General features: G+C 40.2%; 1 protein-coding gene across 2 annotated transcripts in view; it reads right to left on the reverse strand.

The window, feature by feature from the left end:
- LOC107732401 (synaptosomal-associated protein 25-A) overlaps positions 1-4812 on the reverse strand; it is a 29259-nt gene extending 24447 nt beyond the window's left edge. The window contains exon 1 of one of the 2 annotated variants that reach the window (XM_016543721.1): positions 4653-4812. The gene's annotated coding sequence lies outside the window, so the exon portion shown is untranslated. Of the gene's footprint in view, positions 1-4036; positions 4197-4652 lie in introns of those variants that run through there. The other variant, XM_016543720.1, reaches the window with a different exon arrangement.
- Positions 4813-7597: the final 2785 nt, after the last annotated feature.

The following is a 7597-nucleotide window of genomic DNA, read 5'->3' on the forward strand; positions in this document are numbered from 1 at the left end:
TGCTCGCACTAACAGCTTGCAAAAGCAGCCAAATGCATAAAATGAAATTTCACAAGTCCATCTGATAATGCCTACCAAAGACAAATGGCACAGGTAAGAAAAGTAATATTCATCATGCATTAATCCAGACATATTTTAAACAACTGCATTACCCATGATAGCATACTATTTCCACATTGTAACAACCACAAATATAAGGTCTTATATTAACATTTTCATAAACTAGATGTCAAATGCAGTACACACCGCATTGCTTCAGTTCTTTCAGTATTATGTGGCAAGTACAAACTACAGTAAATTACATCAGCTAGCTCTTAATCCTTTGCTTAATCTCACTTTTATTCAGTAAATTTAAGACTGCACTTATTAACCACTGTGACCTCTCGAAAATTGTGTTCACAGAGAGAGGACAGCGTCAGTCCTTATGCTGATTTATGATGCTTCTCTATCCGCCTCAGAAACCTCCAGCACTATTGATATTTGCAGATGGTGGAGGGGAAACCCACATGTGTGGGCAGAGCTTACAGGCTGAGATGTTTGCCATGAGGGGGCTTCTTTCTGCAGTCATTATGCATCACACAAGCTAATTATTCGGGGTATCTTGTCTTTTCTCCTCTCATTCTCAGCCGCCCTCTTCTGACGTCCCTTATCTGCCTAGTTTTCTTCTCTACCAACATTATCCCCCCTCTTCCCATTGCTCATCTTTTCATATATTGCTGTCTTCTGCCTTTTATGCTCTTGTGACGCATTTGACCATATTTTCAATCTGTGAGTGTTCAACCAAGTGCACTTGTGCAGGACTGTCGCAGAGATATCCGGAAGCCATTTTGTACTTCGGCCCATGTTATTGGTTGCTATTAAAGACTGGCTGCTCTTTTTAATTTAGGGAATAGCAAATCAGTTCAAATTTTTGACCCAGCTGGTGCTTTAATCTAAAACAATTTTGTGTTAAAAGGCTATATGTAATTAGGAATATGAAATCAAGGACTTTATGGTGATAGTTAACTGACAATAACATTGCAGTTTCCCTTAACAGGTTACTGGTAAAGCTTTTGGTTTTCTTTTTTCATTATATCTATCACAACATTTCATTGATACAGTCATTAATTAAGACATCGAAGCAACCATAATAAAGCACTTCGCTGTCTCAGTGGCAAGATTTGATGAAACAATTTCCAGATGACATATTAATTGGTTTGTAGGATTTATTTAAGTGAATCACTCCTGGCTGAGCTCAGCCATTTATTAAAACTGGAATCTGTGAACATGTGCTGCTCAAAAATACATATAATAAACCTGAACCTATAATTTAGACTTTGGGTACAATTGTTTATCCTTGCATAAACAAGCCAATCCATAAGTATATGGATAAATCACTGTATCTTTTATGTTAAATATATGGACTACTAAATTGTATTAACATTACATGTTATAGAATGTATTAATTAAGATCAGGTATGTTTATAATATTAAGTAGCAATGGGCATCGCGTGAGTCACCATTTATTCAGGGAACATCCCTGCCGCCCTGCGCTCTGCAGTCAAGCCATAATAAACCGCATTAAACCATCAGATTCAACAACAGAAGCGTGCCAACCTGTCTCTCACGACCGCCGCAAGACAAATACAGACAGGTGTAGTGCCGAAATTTGCACCCTGCCAGATTATGCACCCCCTAGTATTGGTAGGTTTAGGGTTAGGTGTGGGGGAGGGGTTAGGATTAGGGGTGGGGTTGGGATTAGGCAATCAGGTAGCGATTTCAACGAGGGGGTGCATAATCTGGCAGGGGTGCAGAATTCGGCACAACACCGGAACCAGCGAAACCCAATGCCGCTCATTGTAGTAAAGTATCATTTTCGTTGCTCTATATGCGTCAGGAACAGCATGCGCATTTACTAACCTTACAACAACAGAAGGATGGCCAAAAACAGTCGTGATGAGAAACAATACCGTGGCTTTAGAGCATTTGCAGATGCAAGATGAAGGCACGTGACAGAAAAAAAAACTCTTCTGCAGTATCCTGACATGCCCAAGTCACACTGCACTATCTGACTGGATGATTAGATGATATTTCGGGTTGTTACATCCGGCATCCGGTTAATGTAGGGATTTTACGCGATAATACTATTGTGCAATCAGTACATTCTGTGAGCCAGAATGTGTTTTACACGCGAGGATGTGTCATAAAACAAAAATGGCTTTGGGTTTGGGAGCGTTGTTAAATCTGCATCGCACAGGGTTTGGAACGAAGAGCCGTTCGATTTTTATTTTCGTCACATTCTGTTCCGTTAACGGCTCTCAGACGCCAGTGTGGTTATAAAACTAAAATGCTCTGGCAGTGTTATTCAACACTGCTGCTGAATGTAGAGCGATTACGAATGACTTTTGTGAGGCGGTTCTTTTTAGCGAAACAAAACGTACAAGTGTAGATTGATTCCCGAACCAATACGAGTCGGTTCTTTTTAGTGATTCAACAACATACAGCGGTGACGAGTGTAGATCGATTCCCGATCGAATGATTCATGTGAGTCGGTTCTTTTTAGTGACTCAACACCATACAGCGCGACATGTCTGACTCTCATGAGTCAGTTCTTTGTGACTCAAATTACAAATCAGTTGTAACTGTTTCTGAACAGGAAGTTATTTCTTTCGTCATGTATGACTGGCAATTAAACAAAAGAACTGTTACTGTGTTATGTTGTTATGTTAAGTCTCGTGAGACTTAAATCAGTGTAGGCTAGTTACTGACTGGTTGTTCATACGACAACGTGTAACTTCACATTATGAGTTTAGTTGTAGTCTGTGGTATTATATATAGCCTATGTAAAAAAAAAATACATTAATGAATGAAATATGTAAAAAAAAAAAATTGTATTAAGGACAATTATTGTATGGCATTACGCTGCCTCTAAAAAGTCTGCAAAAGTCTGAAATGATCTAATTATTTGGCAACACGCGTCTTTTTTTCGTTAAGAATCGTTTATGGAACCGTGCAATTCTTCTATGATTTCCATCCCTAGTCATACGTGAGCCCAAAGTATCATTGTCAGTGAGGGTATCTCCAGCATCCGCCCCCGCTCGTCTTTGCTCAAGACCCTGCCCATCGTCTACCACCAGGAAGACACGCACTGATAATTGCCGCTGCCTCATCACATACATACGCCAAGGTTGAGATTATTTGGTCCAAATAAACGTCTGCAGACAATGAATATATCGGTTCCATTAAATAAGTTTGATCTCTGCATCATCCCATCTGACTCTCCCCACACTGCTTTCTCTGCAACACGCACATTAATTCTCGACCACTCTGTCGCAGTTTGCCATATTGACCTCCCCCACTATCAATCGCTGATCACTTTAGATAAATCCTCACCCGATGCCATCGAACCTTTATTATTTATATTCAGAGACAACAATGAATCTGGCAGGCAAAGCAACAGGAGCCGATTTGGTTATAAAATGCTGCTGCAAAATAAAACAACTAGGCGTTCGTCTTCACTGTCATTTCAGTGATTAATGGCCTGATGCTGTAACGTCAACAGGGTCTTTTGTAAAAACCTGTCGGTGTCTCTTAAACATCTGGTAAAATCAACCAATATTTAGACGGCGCCTCTGCGCAAAACTTTGCCAGACATATAATGGTAATTCAGCTGCAGGGGCTGGATGTGAATTCAAGACAGACACGCAGTGGAGCAAACGCAGTCTCTGTCCAGGGTGCTGAAACGCAGAAACCGCCCACATCGTGCCGCATCCAACACACGATTAAATGCGTATTAACCACATAAGATTGTCCTTAAAATCTGACATCCTCCGAACAGTGCATCAAGCTTAAATTCAAACGGATACGCAAAACGAAAGGTTACGGATTTCTTTTAATTAGCCAGTTTTCGCACTGCATTTTGACAAAAACATTCACTGTTGCTCTTGCCTGCGCTACGACTTCAAGGCAACCACTTTTTTGTCCAAACAAATTTAAAAGAAAGACGAAAAACAATCGCATCAAATCCTTTTCCTCATCTCCTTGAAATAAAGCTTACCTGATCCCGTAGTCGGTGGACGACCGTCAGTAATGAAGTGTCTGTCTGCGAATTTCAACAGCAAAGCACTATCAACCCCTTTCTGTAGGGACTGAGCTGCTGCAACGGCAATGCGCGTGTTCTTCTTCAATGGAGAGCTGCTCTGCCCTAGACAAAGATGGCGTCCGCTTTGACGTCAGCGACGTTTAATAGAAATCTGTCGGGGAGGAGAGGCCCAAATCAAATTTAGCTGCAGGGGCTGGATGTGAATTCAAGACAGACACGCAGTGGAGCAAACGCAGTCTCTGTCCAGGGTGCTGAAACGCAGAAACCGCCCACATCGTGCCGCATCCAACACACGATTAAATGCGTATTAACCACATAAGATTGTCCTTAAAATCTGACATCCTCCGAACAGTGCATCAAGCTTAAATTCAAACGGATACGCAAAACGAAAGGTTACGGATTTCTTTTAATTAGCCAGTTTTCGCACTGCATTTTGACAAAAACATTCACTGTTGCTCTTGCCTGCGCTACGACTTCAAGGCAACCACTTTTTTGTCCAAACAAATTTAAAAGAAAGACGAAAAACAATCGCATCAAATCCTTTTCCTCATCTCCTTGAAATAAAGCTTACCTGATCCCGTAGTCGGTGGACGACCGTCAGTAATGAAGTGTCTGTCTGCGAATTTCAACAGCAAAGCACTATCAACCCCTTTCTGTAGGGACTGAGCTGCTGCAACGGCAATGCGCGTGTTCTTCTTCAATGGAGAGCTGCTCTGCCCTAGACAAAGATGGCGTCCGCTTTGACGTCAGCGACGTTTAATAGAAATCTGTCGGGGAGGAGAGGCCCAAATCAAATTTAGCACCTGCCGTGAAACATTGTTTGGCAGCAGCATGTGAATGTTGAGTTGACAAGAATAACAAAACTCGTCCAATCTAATTTGGTCCGAGTATTCCAGAACTTTTTTGTCTGTTGGGAAAAGCAAAAATGAAAGTGAAACAATTGTACAATGTACAATGGGAACATATTATACCTTCTCAATGTGTGGCATTTTCTCTCACATAGAGTAGAGAAGGTGAATTTTTATTTTTGTTAAATTTAGCATATTTTATTTAAGGTTTATTTGTTAACCTTAAATATGAACCTGAAAAATATGAATAAAAAATCCTAAATATGTTAAGCAGACTGCTAAGATTAAAATATTTGCACATTCTACTGCATGTCAGCACTGCAAGCACCAGAGACAGAGGATACTCTCAGCCATTGGTCAAATGGCAGATCTTGTAAGCCAATCAGGAAAGGAATTTTCACACTTACACTCTTAAAAATAAAGGTGCTTCAGGATGCCATAGAATAACCTTTTTTGTCTAAATGGTTCCATAAAGAACCTTTAACATCTGAAGAACCTTTCTGTTTCACAAAAGGTTCTTTGTAGTGAAAGACGGCTCTTCAGATGATAAAAAGGTAAGAAAGAGATTTTTTTTTAAGGAACCTTTGACTGAACGGCTCTTTATGGAACCAAAAATGGTTATGGCATCGCTGTGAAGAACCCTTTGAAGCACCTCTATTTTTGAGAGTGTATCCTTATTTTGCTCAGTTTAGAGAGTAACATGCAATGAGGTAAAAACTATTTTACTTAACCTCAGCATGAGGTTGAACTGACTTGTTATGTCAGGAAGCCATGTGACAATGACTAAACACGCTTATTAGGAAAACCCCTCTAGAGAACAAAATAAAAATAAAAAAACCCCCTGCAAAACCAGCAGGACACACTGCTACAGCAAGAACACCTAAAAACTGGAAGAATGACTTGCAAAAGCTGAACTAGGTGCTCCTGCAATAAAGGGCCGGTCACACTACACTTGTCTTTCCATTGACATCCATTCATACCTATACTGTGGAGAGTGTAACATTATATTACGGCATTTCAGTGTGCATAGAAATTTTGTGTGCAGCATAGAAGTCAGATTGCAGATTTTTAGTGTTCAAAATTAATTAAAATTTTATGTTTATGCCACCATGCATATTTCATGCACATTCCATGAGGCCTCAAGATAAGAGATATTTTGCATGTTTAATAAATAATCTCAACTATATAACTTTAGTTTTATGTGATACACCACTGTAACAAACGTTTGTAGGTCGGGAAGAAGGAGGCGGGAACCGGCGAACATTTAAAACTTTAATAAAATAAACAAACACAAAATGAAAGTAAAGCGGCAGCCCGGGGGAGCCGATCACGGCGGCCGCGCCGTACCTGGGGGTAAGGACAGACAGTTTTGAGTTTGAGCTCTGTCAAGTTAATTCTTTGTCGTCTAATTTTTTATCTTAAAATCAATTTTATACACCATCACGTCACTCCTCCTTTATCCTTCCGGAGCTCCTCCGTGAGACTCGAGACCGGTGAGTGGCGCAGGTGTCGTGCGTTAGCATTTACTCCACCGGCCTCGCTCCGTTCCCACGGCTCTCGGCCCCGCCCCTCTCGTCACAACCACTTTAATAGCCATAGTTTCAGTAAATATGCTATTAGTGGTGGAGTGAGAAAGTGTTAGTACCATAAATAATGTTTTGTGATGATTTCATGGTAAATTTGAGAAAAAAAAAGATTAGTAATATTATTATTAATAATTGAATCTGTGATTTTCAACCGGAGTAATGCTGAAAATAACTAAATACACAAGTAGCTCCCAACAAATCTTGAGTTATTTTCTCTTAAAATATATTTATAGTGAACATCACAGACAGTTGCTTCTCATGAAATTTAACTTAACTTGAAACAAAGCAGTTCTTGCAGATTTCTTTCCCTCTCAGTTGCCTCTTTTTTGTAATGTTGAGATTAAAGTGAAACTTTAAAAAAAACTCTTTGAAGCCTTTTTTAAATCTTTAGCGTTTGACTTTGCTGCTGCTGTTTTTGCACCTTTGAAACAGAAGCAGCAGGAGAGAATTAGTAGTTGCATTATCAACTCTCTTTGTGACTACCTTGCTCTCTGACACGTCACTCACAGACTCATTTACCCCTTAATTAAACCAGAGAGAGGAGAGTGAAAGAGAGCAAGAGAGAGAGCACAGAGGAAACTGGGCAGGGGGTGCTGACAGAGATAAAGAGACAGAAAAAGTTGGGGCGGGAGCGGGTGGGTGTAGATGGGAATGAGAGAGGGGGATGGAGGGAGTGAACACAGTCCAGAGAGAAGAAGAAAGTGAGAGAGTGAGGAGGAGAGCCATTGAAGGGAGGGGGAGCACGATTCTGCAATGGATTCGACCAGTGACTCAGCAGTCTCCTAAAAACATGTTTATGCTCTGCTGCTACAAAGGAATCCTTATAACAGGCTCTAAAATATAACTGAGAGTCTCAGCATAGATACAGCACCTGCAGTTATATGACTTATTTAAGATTATCCAACAATTTTTGTTTTTAAATCTCTTATTTGCGTCTGATGTTCAGTCAGTCAGCTCTATCTTACAATATGCAACGTAGTACACTGACCTTTGATAAAAATAAATTAACTAAAAAACAATGATCCATTATATTATCCATTGTAAACACAAGCAATATGAGCAATACATTTTCTTAGAGTGAG

This window comes from Sinocyclocheilus rhinocerous, unplaced genomic scaffold, assembly GCF_001515625.1.
Source record: "Sinocyclocheilus rhinocerous isolate Xijiao unplaced genomic scaffold, SAMN03320098_v1.1 scaffold68, whole genome shotgun sequence".
Taxonomy (NCBI): Eukaryota; Metazoa; Chordata; class Actinopteri; order Cypriniformes; family Cyprinidae; genus Sinocyclocheilus; species Sinocyclocheilus rhinocerous.